The 19,505-nt window shown below is 40.2% G+C and overlaps 1 long non-coding RNA gene across 1 annotated transcript; it reads right to left on the reverse strand.

The window, feature by feature from the left end:
- Positions 1–17,089: 17,089 nt before the first annotated feature.
- On the reverse strand, positions 17,090–19,257 carry LOC125204175 (uncharacterized). Its single transcript, XR_016134953.1, has 3 exons — positions 19,152–19,257; positions 17,520–18,569; positions 17,090–17,428 (listed from the first exon to the last, which is right to left on the reverse strand). It is a non-coding gene; the product is annotated as an uncharacterized LOC125204175 (long non-coding RNA).
- Positions 19,258–19,505: the final 248 nt, after the last annotated feature.

Raw genomic sequence — 19,505 nt, forward strand, 5'->3', positions numbered from 1 at the left:
ACCTAACACCAAAAATTATTTGCACACTGTGAAGATATATCACACCAAAAGTTATTTCCACATTGTGGTGGTATGAGAACTAAAACCACCAAAAAGTTGAAGTACACTATGCATAGAAATTGTCGCATCCATACAGACTTACCACCATAGCCATTGAAGTTCCAGTCAATTCCTGCAACCTTGCTGCCTAACTTCTCTTTATCTGATAACAAACTGCCAAGAAATGATCGCCAGAGGCCCGGAGTCTATAAATACAATTTCAGTAGCAACTAGCAAATGGTAGTTATATGATTTACACAAGTAAAGGGGATGACCGGCGTCACTAAGCCAAGAGTCATTCATGCTCATCTCAACCACCCTGATATGTACAGGCAAGTGACTACGCGCATTCTTCCACTGTCCAGTAAGGAATACCGCAAATAATCAGAAGAAGAAAAAGATTGTGGAACCTGTACAGAACTGGGTAACTGGTTCGAATCTAGAAATTGCAGTTGCGACTTTAGTAAAGACGCCAATTGTCTGGCCGTTCCTGTGAATATCAAGTGGAGGAGCTAGGATGTGAATTAAGCTATTATGCTCAGTCTACAACTTCCATTTCTATGTTGGAGTATTGGAACAAACAACAAAGTTTAGTTTTGTTAAAGAATTTAGACATATTCTGTAACCACTACTAATTCTTAGTGGAGTACTATCATTTTTATTCAATTAGTAATCTATTTTCTCCAAGAAACTCACAAAAAGGAAAAACAGAATAATGCAAAAAAACAGAAATTGAACGGAAGAGACTCACAGGCCAGCCGATCCAGCAGCGCGAGTCTCGGCGGGCATGTAGTAACCGTGATCCACCCGCTTCTCCAAATCACTCTTCATACTATCTACTATGCAGAGATTGTTAATTAGACCAGTATAAATCAATAAATTTAAAGGATTGGTTTGGAGCGCTGAAAGCAATTCTGCTTCGGCGAGTCAGGGTATTGATTACACATTAGCGATCGAAATCAACTGAATTAATAGATGAATAATGAAATCGGTGGAAGGAACTTACAAAGGCGGGCATTGAATCGAAATGAGGGGATTAAAACCTAATAAGCTGCTCTCAGTCGTAGAATTTTGAATTTTAAATATAGATATGCGAGTGAAGGGAAGGTGGAGAACTGGAGATGGTGGTAGTGGTGAGGGTAAAGTTGTCATTTACGCTGATGACTGTGGAATATGTCTCATGAATCTGCATGGAATTTAAATAGTAGGACCACTCAAATTATTTGTACTACTACCTATTCCCTTCTTCACGATAAAAACATTCGCTTTCCTTTTTGTTTTGTCCCAATTAAAATGATTCATTACCAAAAATAAAAATATTTTTATCTCTACTTTATTGCATCTCTCTTACTTTATTTTCTTCACTTAACATACAAAATAAAGTTACATAAAATCTCGTGTCACTCAAGGAAGGGGTCATCTTCCTTGGGACTGAGGGAGTACTGTATACATAAATAATTGGAGTGAACTACATCAAAAGTCTCTGACGTTTCCAGTTGTGACACTGCAGGTCCCTTGAAAAAAATATCTCTGGATGTCCCTAACCTTAAAATTAATCATGTATCATGTTTTTGTAGCCAATTTTTAGACCAAAATACCCAAATGGCTTCATGGGCATTTTAGACATACTACACTCAAAGTGGCAGACCTACTCTGCCATCATCTGCAGAACTTGCATGCCTTACCCAGTCACTTTTGTCAAATCAGGTGAATACACTTTTCAACCAGGTGAACAGTGAGCGATGTGCAGCATGCAGCAGGCCGGAGTAAATTACAACAAAAAATGGGCACCGACAATATGATTCTCAAGATCAAGCTGTTGTTTCCCATGGAGATTGTATCTTCGCCTCCCATGGAGACGGTGTTACACAACGACTGATTAATTTATGAACCAAAACCCCCAATTTGATTTCCCCCAAGTGTGTGTGTGTAGAGAACGTGAGAAAAGTTGAGCTAAACTAAGAGCTAAGAGATGATGATTGTGGATTCTCCCTCAGGCTTGCTGCGTGCTCTTATTTATAGAAGTGGAGCTGAGCTTCTAGACTCTTCCTTGTGCTTTCCATTTTGCCCTCCTTTCGGATGCTCCTTCGTCTGGTAAACTCCTCCTCTTTCTGGTGCTTTTCTTCTTCCTTCTGCTAACTTTCTCTGCCAGACTCCTTCTCCAGGTGATCCACTTCTTTCTTCCTGGATCTGGCATTTTTTCTCTACACACCTGGCTTATAAACCGTGTTAGACCTAAGAAATCACAGAATTTATCCCCATAACCAATGCATGGAATTAGCCTTATCAAACTGGTCACACTTAAACCATACTTGTCTTCAAGTATAAAGACAAGAAAAACAGAAATAAGGCGAATTTCAATGCATGGTTATTGTATGACCAACCCCTAAAGACTCCTAGACCTAGACACACTACTGACATAAAAAGAAAGTAAAAGAAAAACAAAACACTAAAGAAAACAAAACACATAGGCATGAACTAGTTCAAACTTTTAAGCAGTCGTCCCCACAAGCTTAAGGTCAATCAAATAGTCTACACACTCCAAATCCTCCCTTTCCCTTCATCTACCTAGTCGGTCTGTCAGCTCGTCCAGATAGCCTATAGCTTTACTAATTGTTGGATTCGCTCGATCACTCATTCCTCACCAGGGATGTTAGGATCGATCACTCTTAGTTATTCCCTGCCACTGATGCCTCGGGTTATGAGAATTCCTCCTTCTATCCTGCTTTTCTATTTTTTTTTTCTCTGGACTTCGTCCAGCTTATACCTCCAAAATATATCCTTTTTATATTTTCCTCATCTAGACTTCGTCCAGCTTATTCCTCCAGATATTTAATATTTTTTTTTCTTTTTTTCTCCTTTCTCCTTTCTAAATTCTTCTTCCTAAACATCAGGTGGCAGCTGCCCCTTTTTTTATATGTTAGCACTCAATGTTAAGGCCTATAACTCACTTATATAGTGGGGCTTCACAACTAGGTTAGCTAAGGCACCTTCTATCGTTCTTGCTTCTTCCATATCGATTTCAGCTTTCAAAGGAAAGATGTCTCAAAGTTGTAGTGCATCCTATCTTCAATTACTCTTACTAAGGGAATCTTGCCTTATTGTTATCACCAGTTCATGCTAAACAGTTAAATCCTAAAAAAAAAACTAACTCCTAGACCTTCCTAGACCTACTGACTCTTACACATGCTGAGTACAAATTGCACTAACTCTCCTACCCCTCCCACTTCACTCCAGCTTGTCTCCAAGCTATCCTAGTGAAAAGGGGAAATAAGGGAGTTGGTGCACACAATCAAAACAAAACACATAGAACAAACATACTCAAAACACAAGAAAACTTCTCAAACTTAGATCGGACAACGGGCTAAGTGGGAGAAGACAGAGATACAAAACAAGAAATAACATGCTGGGTATACACATAAACTTCTCACACTTAGACCAAGAATTGGGCTTAGTGGGAGAAAGCAGAATTATAATGAAAAAAAACAGCATGTTCAACTTAAACAAAAACTTCTCACACTTAGACCAAGGATTGGGCTAAGTGGGAGAATGCACATAACAACAACTACACATGCTCAGCACAAATAAAACACAAACATAAAATTAAAAAAAAAAAAACGACTGAAATATAAAATTTACTTGGTCAATGGGGGGGAGGGGGGTTCAATTCTGGGACTGGCCCCCTCGGGAGCCAGACTTGGATGGTACGGTGGGACGGTTCATCTTCGGTTTCTTTTTAGTCGGCGATGCCGGCGCTTCCTCTTCAGCTATCACGGGTGGTTTAGACAGGGGCTTCTTCGCAGATATAGACGGGGCTACCAAAGGCTTATATTGGGGCAGGAGCTGCTGATGTGATGAGCTTCCCTGACCGGGCTGCCTTTGCTGGGTCTGGGAAAGCGTCTCCTCAAGCCATTCTGTCATCCTTTTCATTAATTTGACTGCGTCAGTCATCCTCTCGTTCTAAGCTAATGATCTGTTAGCCAAGACATCAATACTCTCCTTAATGGCCCGCAACTCCACTCTGGCCCCGCCCAACTCCTCACGCATCGCGGTGACCTCCTTCCTTAGTTCTTCCACATCGGCACTCGCCACCTCCTCTTCTGGCTCCTTCTTCACCTTGTCCACAGCTGCTCCCACGTTGTAGAAGCACACCTCCTTCCCTTCCATGTATAGGAGCCCCTTGTTTAAGAAATATTCCAGACTGAACAACTCTGGGGGCTCGCACATCGTCACGTTGGGCTCCGCCTTTCCAAATTTCATCACAAAATTGCGTTCAATGTAGGCTCCTAGGAGATGGCAGGTATACATATGGCGGGAAGGGTTGGCTGTCATCTGGTGGCAGGCTTGGGCCAACCAATAGCCAAGGCACTTCGACATGCACCATGTGAAGTACAGCTCGGTGGTGGTGAGACTTGAACTGGCCGTGCCCATCAAGTTGTAGCCGATGAATTCCTGCGCGAATCGGAGGAGATGATATGTGATGCGGTTTCCCTTTGACACACTGGTCTTGAAGATCCCACTCCTGGCGTGTGTTATAGACTCCCATGCCGTCTGCGGTGTGAATCCGGGCGTGTTCCTTGGTGGGACAAACATTCTGTCATCCCAGATACCCTCTTCATCCTCAGCGTTTGTAAACAGTCCCATCCGGAGGGACCACTCTCTGACACTCATAGTATGCTCGATATTGAAGAGGCGGAAGGAGATTGAGTCTGCATCTGGGTCGGTAGTTGCCTTGAAGCGGAACGTGGAGAAGAACTCCCTTGCTGCGTCCACATGGACATCATGGTCACTGTGTTTTAGCAACCACTCGAAACCGATATCCCTGATGTGGCCGAGGAACTCCTCCTCCGACTCTATTTGCTTCAGAGAATCCGGGTCATATTGCCTTCCAGACTTGGCCAGTTTCCCAACTTTGCTTCGGTCTTTGTAGGTCTGTGCTCGTCTGGGATCGTTGAATTTGGCCATAGATCACAGGAGTTTCTTGGTGACCTAGATTTCTTCCCGCTCATAGTTGGGGACTTCCTCTTCCTCTGACTCCTCTTCTGATCCAGTATCGGCATCCGCATTACCAGGTCCAGTGAATTTGGATGGTGCACAGGGCGGCATTGTTGCTTCCTTGACGGAAGAGGTTCTCTGTGACTTCCTAGCCTGAGGAGTAGCCACCTTCTTACCCTTCATCTTACGCTCTATTGCCATGCGGTGCTCCTCCGCAGTGTCTACCTCTTCTTCCGACCCAGGCATCTCTCCCTCCTGTACACTCCCCGCCCCTGGGGCAAGGAATCATGATCCCCTGGACTGGTTTTCGTCGTCCACCTCGTCTAGTTCACTTCTTCGCGCCACTCTTCTTGACTCCCTCAGATTCACAGGCGAGTCTTCTGGCACATCGTCCAGATCCACAATCTCAAGTGGCCCGTCATCCCTGGGCTCCTGTTCTTTAGTAACAACGGGGACCTCATCCCCCACAAACTTTTTAGGGATCTCTCCCTCAGCAAACATAGACGGGGTTTCCTCCTTAGATGATTTCGGAGTATCCTCCTCGGTGTGTTTCGGGGTTTTCCCCTCAGATTTTCTAGGAATTTCTCCCTCAGCAAACATGGTTGGGGTTGCCCCCTCAGATTCAAACGGGGTCCCCCCCTCAACATAGAGATTTGGGGTTTCCCCCTCGACATTCCCTGGGGTTTTCCCCACGGCAGATTTTGAGACAGGGGTTTCCCCCTCAACAGACATCTCCACAGAAACATTACCTTCCCTTGCAGCGTCATTCCCAAAGTCGTCCACTGTCATCCCATCAAGCTCTTTCGCAAAACCACGAACACCCTTCTGCTCCCTCTCAAGTCCACCAACGCCTTCTTGCTCTTTTATATCTAGATTCGGTCCAGTTTCTGCATGTGGTTGAACTTGGGTATGATCTTCAGCTGAGGTTTGGGCTGTTGATTCGTCAGGGATTATTGGCGGTTGTGGCACTATGGTGCGGTTCCGGTAGATCTTCCTTGTTGAATCGCCGAGAAGTGGGCAAAGATCCTTCTGGCCTCCTCCTTGCTACCGAATTTTTCCTCCAACTCCTTTAAGAATGCCTCCTCCTTAGGGTCTTCAACGGCAGACGGTTCTGGAACTGCGGAAGCACGCCACTCGGAGCGTATATCAAGTACTGGAAAAGTCGTTTGCGCTGGAACCGACGGTTGTGCCGTCAGATCCGCCGTTTTGTGGTGGGGTTTTCCTTCCTTGCAGCAGTCTCTTGTACCTTCTCCATGGCCTTTTATGCACAGATTTCACGGAAACTAGGGTAAAATTTGGTTTGGGTATTGAGAGAATTTTTTAGAGAGAAAAGAGAGAGAAATCGGTCATGGTTTGTGATTTGAAAAGAAGAAAGAGAATATTTTTTTTTTAGAAGAGGCAGGCGAATGGTTGCAGGGTGATGTAAGCAACCGTACGCCTCCTGAAAAGGTGGGTTTTGGATTTCAAAAAGGTAACCGACTTCCCTCCAAAAGTGTTCTGCCTCCCCCAGGTATCTCTCAATACCACGCAAAATAAAGGTGAAACACCGAAGTCCCAGGTCGAGGATTACAAATGACAAAGCAATTTCCCTTAGGAGCTTGGTGTTTTGAAAATATTTTTGGAAGATTTATATTAAAAAACAATTAAACTATTTAAACTATAATAGAAAGCAATTAAATTATTTACATTTGCAGATGAGTACTCTCAAGATCCCCTAGGTCAGTGTATAAATACACTTTTATTCCCCATTTTACCTGGCCTGTGAGTTCATTGAGAATAGTCATTTGCCTGACCGGTTAGGCAATAATTACGGATGCATGCAGTGGAACTTCCTTCACTACATGCAATTCCGAATTATCCCTAAATAACATTACCCGATGTCCATTGACGAGGAAGGGAACAGAATTTGGGGTGCTTCCTTGGATTTCCACTGCTCCATTTGCTCGAAAGCCAACGATGGTGTATGGTCATATCCACTTAGATTTCAACTTCCCAGGCATCAGCTTGAGCCGAGATTGAAAAAGAAGTACTTTCTGCCTAACTCGTAGTTCCTTGATCCGGAGGTTCTTATCATGCCGGAGCTTTGTTCTTTCCTTATACCACATTGGTGAGTCAAATGCTTCTAGCCTTAACTCATCCAGTTCCTGTAGTTGCAGCTTCCTTTCTTCTTCACAGGCCGGCGCCTTCATATTCATCTCATTTATGGCCCAATATGCCTTGTGTTCCACTTCCACGAGCAGATGACACATTTTTTCGAACACCAATCTATAAGGTGACATCCCAATTGGTGTCTTGTAAGCGGTCCTATATGCCCAGAGAGCATCATCAAGGCGCTTACTCCAATCTTTCCTCGTAGTATTCACCATTTTTTCCAGAATGCTTTTGATTTCCCGATTTGAGACTTCAGCTTGACCATTCGACTGGGGGTGATATGGTGTAGACAACCTATGATGCACACCATATTTCCTCATCAATGCCTCTATGGTGCGGTTGCAGAAGTGTGTTCCCTGGTCTGAGAAAATAGCTCTGGGCACCCCATACCTGTTGAAAATGTTCGCCTTCAGAAATTTAGCTACTTCTTTCGATTCACAGGTGGGTGTAGCTTTCGCCTCTATCCATTTGGACACATAGTCCACCGCGACCAGGATGTAAGTGTTACCATAAGAAGATGGGAACGGTCCCATGAAGTCCATTCCCCAGACGTCAAAAATTTCGCAAACTATTATTGGAACTTGGGGCATCTCGTCTCTCCTTGAAATACCTCCTGTCTGTTGACATCTCTCACAAACTTAACAGAATTCGAAAGAATCCTTGTTCAGGGTTGGCCAATAGAATCCGCTCTCTAAGACCTTTCTGGCAGTCTTTCTGGGTCCAAAATGACCTCCACAAGCCAGGGCGTGGCAATGGTTGAGCACGTCCTTCTGTTCCCATTCTGGAATACATCGTCGAATTACTTGGTCTGAGCACATCTTCCAGAGATAAGGATCGTCCCAAAAATAGTATATGGTCTCACTTTTCAACTTCATCCTCTGGGCCCGGGAAATTTCTTGGGAACCTGGCATTTCTCATGTGACCAAGTAGTTGACCAGGTCAGCGAACCATGGTTCTGTATTCATCGGATATTTTCTTTTGTCTGATGTTCCTGGACCCGTTACTACCAACACTGTTTCCCAGTTAATAGGTCTAGCAGATTTCCCCAGATAGTAAAGATGTTCCTCGGGGGAAGGCATCAGGTATGGCTTCGTCCGTGTCCCCTTATAATATTCGACTTAGATGATCTGCGACCTTGTTCTCTGTGCCTTTTTTCTCTTTTTCCTCCTAGTCAAATTCTTGCAGTAGTAGCACCCACTTGATCAACCTTGGTTTGGACTCTCTCTTGGCCAGGAGATATTTAATGACTGCGTGATCAGTGTAGACTATCACCTTCGACCCTAGTAAGTACGGTCAGAATTTCTCAAATGAGTATACTACGGCCAACATCTCCTTCTCTGTAGTATCATAGTTCTTCTGAGCCTGGTTGAGGGTCTTCGAGGCATAAAATATGACATAACTCTTCCCTTCAATCTTCTGACCCAGGACCGCTCCTACTACAAAATCACTTGCATCACACATTACCTCAAAGGGGTGATTCCAATTTGGTGCTCTTATTATCGGGGTTGAGACAAGCTTATCCTTCAACATTTGAAATGCCTTCTTGCAATCTTCATTAAATACGAATTCCACATCATTGTGCAAGAGATGAGTGAGCGGCCGTGCAATCTTTGCGAAGTCTCTAATGAATCTTCTATAGAATCCTGCATGCCCCAGGAATCCTCTAACTTCCTTCTGATTCGTAGGGTAAGGTAGCTTCGAGATCACATCCACTTTGGCCTTATCTACTTGAATACCTCTCTCCGAGACCACATGACCTAGGACTATTCCTTCTGGCACCATGAAATGGCATTTCTAAAAATTTAGGACCAAATTTTTCTCCTGACATCTTCCAGTACCAGATCTAGTTTGGCTAAACAAGAATCGAAGGAATACCCATACACAGTGAAATCATCCATAAAAATATCAATGCACACTTCCAGCAGATCTGAGAAGATGCTCGTCATACAGCGCTGAAAGGTTCCAGGTGCATTGCATAGACCAAACGGCATTCTCCTGTATGCGTAAGTGTCGAACGGACAGGTAAAGGTTGTCTTCTCTTGGTCTTCAGGATCCACATATATCTGGAAGTATCCACTATATCCGTCTAGGAAGCAAAAGTACTGCTTCCCAGCCAATCTTTCCAACATCTGGTCGATGAAGGGCAAATGAAAATGATCCTTCCTAGTGGCTTCGTTAAGCTTCCGGTAGTCAATGCACATTCTCCACCCAGTCACCAACCGAGTCGGTACCCATTCATTTTTATCATTCTTGATCACCTGTATTCCTGACTTTTTAGGCACCATGTGAACTAGGCTAACCTATTCACTATCTAGAATGGAGTAAATAATACCCAAGGACAGCAGTTTCAGGACTTCCTTCAGAACTTCTTCCCTCATATTCGGATTTAGCTTTCACTGTGGATCTCTATGGGCCTTTGCGCCTTCTTCCAGTCTGATGTAGTGCATACAAAGATCAGGGCTGATTTCTGCCAGGTCTGATAGAGTCCATCCTATGGCCTTCTTGTTCCTTCTGATTACCTCCAGCAACTCAGTCTCATGTTCCTCTGTCAAGTGGCTGTTTATTATCACCGGGAAGGTTTCATCTTCCTCAATGTAGGCATAATTTAAGCTCTCGGGCAATTTCTTCAACTCCTTCTTAGGTGTGATGGCTTCCTGGGGCAGGGGATTTTTCTCCAGGCTCTTGGTTGTCATTTCCCCCAAGTCAGTTGCCTCGTCTGGGCTTTTTACTTGAACAGAACCCATCGACTCGAATGATAATGGTTGGTGGCAGAATGCCATGATCGCTTCATTGATCTGCTCATCTGTCAAGTCCCGAGTCAATAGGGTTTCACACCACCCTGCTACCTCCTTGTCAATAGAGTGACTCAACTCTGAATTGTTGAACTATTCTTGCGTTAATAACATCGACAGAATGCAAATTTTCAACATCTAGTGGTTTTTTCATAGCTTCATCAATGCTAAAGGTGTATTTCTCCCCATGATAGTCCAGGCATATGGTTCCATCAAACACATCAATTATAGTCTTAGCGGTGCGTAGAAATGGTCTTCCTAAAAGCACTCCACTAGACTCAGCAGATTCATTCTCACTCATTTTTATCACATGAAAATCATTTGGGTACAGGAAATCATGCACTTTAACTATCACATTGTCCAGCACACCCTCGGGTGAAATGCATGTTCTATCGGCCAGCTGAATTACCACTTTCGTGTCAACCAAACTTACCCCTATCAACTTTTTATATATAGAAAGCGGTAAAACGTTTATCGATGCTCCTAGATCACACATTGCATGCTCAATTTTAATGTCACCCAAGGAAATGGGTAAAGTGAACATACCTGGGTCTGTGCATTTTGAAGGCATTCTCCTCTTCTGTATCACAGCTGACACGTTTTCTCCAATCACTATCTTCCCATAGGGTATGGTTTTTCCAGCTATGAACTCCTTGATGAATTTGCTAAAAGTGGGCAGCTTCAGAGCATGCAGGAATGGTAAGTTGATCTCCAATTTGACAAAAATCTCCATGAAGTCTTCGGTATCATCCTTCTTCTTTTTGGCTTCCCCTTGGTAAGGGAATGGCTTTATGCGTTTCAATGTTCCTACTGACCCCCCAGCTGAGGGTTCTCCAGTTTCTTTCCTTGTCTCTTCACTCTCCACCTCTGGTTCTGGGTCTAGGAAGAATGGATCGGCCATACGAGGTAGCGGCTTCTCCAAATCATCCCTTTGGAGGTCATCTTCTACTCTGGTTCTCCAGTTTTTTTCATCCTCCTTGCTTGTCATAGGAGGCACACTTTCATCATCCTTCATCATGGGACCCTTATAGCCTCGATCTGACCTCAGAGTGATCTGACTGATGTTTCCCCGGTCAGGTGGTTTTACCGAGGCTGGTATCCTTCCCTCGTGCCTCCTCATCTCATTCAACGAAGTTGCTAATTGAGATATTTGCTTGGCTAACATATCCATGGCAGACTTCTGCTCTTGTTGTGCATCTTGAATTTTATGTACCACATCATTATTGGCTTGCATGTTGTTCTGCATATGTTGTTGAGAGCTGACTAGGCCGTGTACCATATCATCCAGATTCCTCTTAGGCTTATAGTTTGGCTTATTGGAACTTGATCCTTGATTATGGTTCGGTCCACTCCCCTGATTTGAGCGATAGTTCCCTTGACCTCCCTGATTGTTGCTGAATTGATTTCCTGACCCTTGATTCCCTTGGTGGTTATGCTGGAAATTCTGATTGTTCCCCATGGCATTCCTCTGGTGTGGTGGCACATGAGAATTCCCTTGGTTACTCTGGTTCCTATTGCTCCAATTGGATTGATCCCCTTGATTGCGGTAACTCCAGTTATTCGGCCCTTCTTGATTCTTCCCTGACCAGTTCGAGTTGTACTATGGCCCTTCTTGATTACGATTAGGCCAATTCTGCTGGGCTTCTGCTGGACCTAGGTACTGTAGTTGAAGTTGTTGGTTCCCATCAGCCCACCTGAAACAAGGGTTGTCTCTCCATGGGGCCTCTTTGATCTTCCACTGATTCCAGCTTGTATTTTGATTATTCTGATTCCAATTCCCCACTGCATTCACCTGGGCTTGGAATTCTCCATCGGGTGGTGGACCATAATAGAGCTGGAGTTGATTTTCCTCCTGACCTGGTGACTTTTCCTTTTCCTGCGAGGCAGGGGAATTTTTCTTTTTAATAGTACTTAGCAGTGCCTTCTCCAGTTGAACTATTCTGTCTCCAACCCCTTCTCCTTCTTGCTCTTTTACTACATTAGCTGAGCTTCTCCTCATGATAATACGTGGGTTATCATACGCCTTATTTGCATCTATTAACCTTCCCAGAATCTCACGTGCTTCACTTGCCTTGTTCTTAGTGAAATTCCCCCCGCTCGAGGAATTCATCAAATCCTTAGACTCATGATTAGGTCCTTCATAGAATAAGTAAAATGTCTCGGCCTCCATCATTCTATGATTGGGAGAAGCATCGAGCAGTCCTTTAAACCGAGACTAATATTGGCTCAATGACTCATCGTAGTCCTGCTTGCATTCCTGAATCTCCTTTTTTAGGGCATTAGTTTGTTGGACGGGAAGAAGTAGTCCAGGAATTCCACCTTGAAATCCTTCTATGTGTGGATTGAGTCCAGTGGCAGCCTCAGTAGCCATGTGTTGGCCTCCCCTTTTAAGGCGAATGGGACTGCGCGCAGGCGGTAGTCCTCCCCCGTGGCATCATTGGGCCTCTTCTGGATGCTGCACAACTTGTTGCACTCGTTCAGGAACTCATAAGGGCATTCATTCCTCCGTCTCGAAAATGTAGGTAAGACGCCCAGCACGTTCGTCTTAATATCGATGGACCTTTGGCGCTGATTCGAAACGATAGCATGAGCTGGCTCTCCATCTAGATGTGCGGTGAGCGAACCGATCTCAGGGTCAGGGTCCACTAGATTTGCCATGTCTACAGACTCCTCTTCCTCTGTTTCTGAGTGTTCAGTTTCTGATGATGACTTCGGGTCCTCCCTGCCTGAAGAATTCCAGTCCTCTTCACTATCTGATCCAAACGGAAATGGATCTCCTGTTGTTAACCCCGATCTGGTGGTGACTGTGGATGTTGACTCCTTGACCTGCCACCTGAATTGAACGTTCCTTGACCCAGACGAGTTACTCCAGTTTCCAAACCGTGAGCCTTTGCTCATAAACTGCAAAGAGAAACAATAAACATAAATTAAAACTATATACACCAAATCTCTAAACACGTAAACAAACTACCCCATCCATCCCCGGCAACAGAGCCATTTGAAGAGCGTAGGAGAGTGAAGTGTGTATTCAAATTTCCTAGATCCAGAGAACCCACTAGGCCGCGGAGTCTAGGAACTCAGAGAATCCTCGAAATCACCTGTCGTTGGGCACACAATCACCTTCTACCTTTCAAAATCCTCAACCCGTTATGCTAAAAAGATTAGTACAGGGAAGCAGAGATCGAATCCCACAGAGATGGATGCGTAAGTAAACATGCAAAGAGATCTGGACACTGTTTTTGGCTGCTGCCACGCATTTTTTTGGGTTGAGATTATACTTCCAGACTTGGGAAATGAAATGCTCTATCCTAACAGCTAGACCTAGGCAAAAATATCTGAAACATGCATAATGATCACCAGACGTGCTTGAAATGACTACTAGACCTGGTAAGCAACTTCCTTAAACTACCCTTGACAGAAGAAAAAACAGAACGTGGGGACCATTTCTCAAAATAGTATAGTATGAATGAAAAGCTGTAGATTAACTAACTAAAGGCTTAACTAACAGTGACTTCATCTTCTCAAAAACTTTGACCATGAAATGCAGAGGAAATACGGAGCAAAACACAGATCGAAATAGGGCAAACTAAATTAAACCGATTAATGCGATCAACTACCAAAACTAAAGCAGATCTACTATTACTAGACGAGGTAAACGGGAAAACAGAAATTAAACATCAAACTATGCATGAAATGAACAGAACTAGCTACGGGATGCTTCATCCACTCCGGATCCAAGCCATCCACCACCAACCACAGCAAATTCCATCTCTGATCAACAGATTTAACCAGATTCAACCGATCAACAACGATCTCCACGTAACTTCAACTCAACAACTCGGATTCATCGGATAAACATCAAAGCAAACAGAAAACAAAGCAATAACATGAAACCAAATCATAGCAGTGAATTCCATAGCAAAAGAGTGCAATATCCAACGGAAATGTAATAAAATACGACAGAGCTTCGAACAGCGAAGACTCGGGAAATTTGGAAATGTAAACAGAAAGCAGGAAAAGAGATTGTATCTTCGCTTCCCGTGGAGACGGTGTTACACAACGACTGATGAATTTCTGAACCAAAACCCCCTATTTGATTTCCCCCAAGTGTGTGTGTAGAGAACGTGAGAAAAGTTGAGCTAAACTAAGAGCTAAGAGATGATGATTGTGGATTCTCCCTTAGGCTTGCTGCGTGCTCTTATTTATAGAAGTGGAGTTGAGCTTCTAGACTCTTCCTTGTGCTTCCCATTTTGCCCTCCTTTCGGATGCTCCTTCGTCTGGTAAACTCCTCCTCTTTCTGGTGCTTTTCTTCTTCCTTCTGCTCATTTTTTCTGTCAGACTCCTTCTGCAGGTGATCCTCTTCTCTTTTCTTGGATCTGATATTTTTTCTCTACACACCTGGCTTATAAACCGTATTAGACCCAAGAAATCACAGAATTTATCCCCATAACCAATGCATGGAATTAACTTTATCAAACTACAATATGACTACTATAAACCACTCATATATCGGGACTTTATTAAAAAATTATCTACCTTGCTTGCACAACCTGAGATATCATGTGTCACCTATTTCCTACCGAGACACTTGGTAGATACTCCTAGTACTGGTATTTATAAGGCCAGAATAAGGCCAGAGAATAACTGAGCTTTTTAATAAATCTGAAAGTGGTGGTATATTGATTTGTTACATAAGATAATAATATAGTATAATATGTGGTTCTAGCATTTTAATATTATAAGCTGATGATATCTATCTATACATATATCAAAGTCGAGTTTCGGGTAATATTTTGAATATGTATAAATTTTGGGAATAATTGTAAATATTAATAAGTTATGTTTATAATTTATGTAGCCAAGTGAAATGTTAATGCCATTAAATTTGATATAACTATATACTATGTAGTCAAATGAAGGATGTTAATGCCAATAATTTGGTATAACTATAAATTAATATCCATTAAAATATAAATTAATGTTGACTAAAAATATCTGAATTATTTAACTATTTTTTTTTTTAACAATATGTCATTTGCCATTATTTATAGAAGAAACGGCATATTGAATTAAAAAGTAATTTGGGTGAAACATTACAACTATATCAATAGTAAGAGGTGTTTCTTTCTTTTCTTTAATTTTTATTTTATTGATGGAACCAATAAGCATGCTTGCCATAGTCGTTGGTTGAACTAATAATTATGCGTAATCTAATTAATTTTTTTCTAACTTTTACTTAGTAACTGTCATTAATATTTAATAAGGTATATATAATTCAGCATTACATTTTAACGTATGACCTTTAATATATTTAATGTGCCGCCCTAAACTCTAAACCCAATTATGCTATAATTCCATCCATTAATGATAGTTTCTTTCTACTTTTTGCTTATAAGTATGTATCATTTGCTAGCTTTCATTTTCTCATGCCTTCTTCCATTGCATTACGAATGCTCCGTAAAAAGAAGCATTTTTCTAGGTGTGGTTATAAGTTATTCTTTACCAATAATAAGTACTATTATATGAGATCGCTATGTTTCAATTATGTTAGTTCATATTTTATTTTTTTTAATGTTAATTTGTTTTATTTTTTGTTAGTTTATTTTAATTATTTTATCCAGATTTTGTCTCCAAATATAGAAATCAAATAAGCTACTGACTATCTATAATATTTTGAATCTGCAGGTGGACAACTACGTCACTTCCATAGTTTTCATGCAAAGAAAACACCTAAAGTCAACAAAATGGTGAAAGGAAGCAAAGAAGACGTAGATCATAAACTATCACATAAGTCATTAATTTGGAGATAAATGAAGAAAAAAGAGACAGAGGAAGAGTCAGCGAGAGATTGAAGTTTGAGTTTTATTATTATTTTTCTTTATTTTGCTATTCTTACCATGGTAAGATTAAGGTTGTTTACAACTAAGTTTTTCCATGACTTACGAATTGTTTTATTTTTCTAATGGTCATATGTGTGTATTTTTTATTTGTTTTTGTAGTTCATCATCTTATATTTTTGAGGCGATATCATTATCCTTCGTATATTTTTTAGTTGTATATTAAATATTTTATATCAATTTAATATTAATAGTATTTTAGTATTAAGTATGTACTATGTTTTAAATGGTGAATTTTTTATTGACCTATACGTATTGTAAGTAACAGATATTTTCTTATTGATCTAATTTAAAATTTATTTAGTTTTATATTTATTAATTATTTAATATTTTAACATATATTATTGTATTTTTTATATTTTAATCTTATGTAATGATATTATTTTTTATTTTTTATTTAGTTTATTCACAATATCGAACTAGTATAACGAAAATATTGTATGTCGCGCATAGCGCGATGGGCTAACACTAGTATATATAAACTGCAGCACAAATTATAAACATGTTTAAAAAATGTTGAAATGAAATGACTGTTAATGCATCAGCATATATCATATACTCAAATTAACGCGTACCTTTATCATAGGTTTTTCTAAACAAGTAGTACATGTTTCAACCAAACGACAAAAATGGTAATAATATATACTCAATAGTAAGGCACAAACAAAGCACTGATTTCAACGAAGGTATGAAAAACAGTTAAAAATTAATAATATTTTCAGATCTTTTTCAGGTATGAAAAAATAAATTAACAACATGTAGATAAAAAAGATTGTGGCTGATAAATTTCTAAAACACTAACCGGTCTAATATCTCGAAAATCATGATGTGCACAAGCCAATGCATCTTTGCCACGAGCCACCATAGTCACTTTTTTAAGAGATCTAGCATTATTGACTATGTACAAAGCCAACTCCAATTGTATTAATTGGAGCATCTAAATATCTTGTGATTTCAAAATACTTCATAGAAAACTTTCATCGTCCAACGTATGATTCGAACCTATTTTTATTATAAGAGGATAGCGAATGTGGACACTGCATCACAAGTTATAAACATGATTCATATTATTGTAATGACTATTAATGCATCAACGTATATCATATATTTAAATTAATGCATATCTTTATTACAAGTTTGTCTAAAGAAGTACTCCATGCTTCAACCAAACGACAGAAATGGTGTAACATATTCAAGCTACAAAAACCCATCGCATCAGGATCCAACTCTAGATGTTTTATATTGACAAGTTCAAGCCGTAACAACTCAGCATGAAAATGTAGATCAGTCTGCAAATTATAGCGGTTAAATAACTAAAAAACTAATTGATCTAATATGTCTAAAATCATGACGTGCACGAGCTAATGCATCTTGGTCATTAGCCACTACAGTCACTTTTTCAAGAGATGCAGCATTTCTGATGACGTACAAAGCCAACTCCAATTGTGTCGGAGTACCCAAATATCCCATGATTTCCAAATACTTGAAAGACAACTTGCATTGACCAACATATGATTCTAACCTGCATTTATCATAAGCGGGTGTGCATGTACACTGCATGCAGCACAAATTATAAACACGATTCAAAACATTGTAATGACTATTAATGCATCAACATATATCATACACTCAAATTAATGCATACCTTTATCACAAGTTTGTCTAAAGAACTACATGCTTCGACCAAACGACAGAAATGGCGCAACATATACAAGCTTCGACAAAAACCCATAATTGTAATCTCCAACTCTAGATATTTTATATTGACAAGATCAATCCTGAACAACTCATCATGAAAATGTGGATCACTCTGCAAATTTTAAATCACATATATTAATATTTGATATATATACATATGGCGATAAAAGAAACTAAAGAAAAGACGTTATTACCTTATGCATAAAAAATCAACACTAGTTGAGAGGTGCATTACTTGGAGTTGGTCACGTATGCAAGATGACATTCCGTCAAGAAACTCAGCAAGCATGAATTTACCAAAACGTTCTCCGAAATTGAGTTTGGTAAGCTTCGGAGTATTACTAAATTGCACGGTGCATCCACTGCTCAATTGTTGGAGCGTCAAAGATACGAGGCTAATAGCGTCGCGAATCACAATGGATTCAACTTCCATAAAGGAGGACAAGTTCAAACGCTTCAATTTCGAGAGGCCAACAATTGAGACATTTTTCAACTCATAAGACAATTTAACCGTCAAAGATTCAAGAGTAGTGCAATTGGAGACCAAAAGCTCAAAGTATTGATCGGTCAATTTAAGACCAAATAGAGATAAATCTTTAAGGCATTGAAGACCGTTATTCGTACTAGGAAGTCTAAGAAAGTCAAGATCCAGATCCTTTTCATTATACATAGCTATATGAATTATTTCAGCTTTCTTATTAAGGGCAAATTTGAAGCAACTCTCGAAATTGCCTTCTCCGTTCAAACTGAACTCTTTTATTCGACTACCTCTATGTGAATTCAGGACATGGTCCACCATACTTTCATAATTTGATAACGTGCTAATTTCATTAATTTTATGCACATATTTTGGGAAATTAAGTTGAGTGATATAGGTATGGAGATGTCTCCAACTAGTTGAAAGTATGCAAGTAGAAGTAGCTTCTCGGAGGCTGAGTCGAGAGATTATAGATATGAGAATATCTCTAGGCAATTGGCTGATTCTATCTTCATGAATCTGCAACTCAAATCAAGACATAAGAAAACAATACTTTTACTATAATTCTGTAAAGCTTCATCATATGATTGAGTAAACATATCAATTAAAAAGGAAAAAACACAATAATGGGTTATACGAAACTCGATTCTACAATGTTTTCCAAATTTTGAATATAAGAAATTTTCACAACTGAAATATGTGAGAGATGTATGAATGAGCGAAAGAAGAAGAATATATACTATAGAGAGAAGGAAGATTGAATGAAATGTTGCCCTGTTGAAGTAACTAATATACAAATTGATCTAATATGTCGAAAATCATAGGCAATGCATTTTTGTCATAAGCCTCTGTCAATTTGTAAATTCTATCTGCATGCATAATCTGCCATTCAAATCAACATAATAAGAAAAACAATAGATTTCACTATTAAGTCTGTAAAGCTTCATCGACGGATGGAAACATCATATATAGAATCCTATCCGATCCAATAAAAAAAAAGACAAAACACAATAATGAGTTATACGAATCAATACAATGTTTCCGAATTTTAATATAAACAATGTAATTTATAAGAAACTGAAAGATATGAATAATGCTTACCGCCATAGCTTTAATCAATGCTACGAACAAACGTAAACCAGAATGAGCGAAATCAGAAGAATATAGAGCGAGAATGAAGATTGAATGAGTCCCCCGCTAGATCAACCTAATTTGATGTTAGTAGAGTCTTATTTAAATAAATAGTTGGGCCTGTTAATTAAATTAGCCTTGATTAACAAAAAGATACTCGATTCTTAGGCTTTTCGGAATTTGATATTAACTTTATTGACCTTTTGCAATATGTGAATTTATTGGAATAAGAGATTTTGAATTTTTATTTTCTTCATTTTTTTAATTATTTCTCTCAGAATATTCACGAATTGACCAAATCAATACCCCTAACATTTTCACCAC

Source organism: Salvia hispanica, chromosome 2 (genome assembly GCF_029641045.1).
Source record: "Salvia hispanica isolate PSC_SH4W2 chromosome 2, Shi_PSC_v1, whole genome shotgun sequence".
Lineage (NCBI taxonomy): Eukaryota > Viridiplantae > Streptophyta > Magnoliopsida > Lamiales > Lamiaceae > Salvia > Salvia hispanica.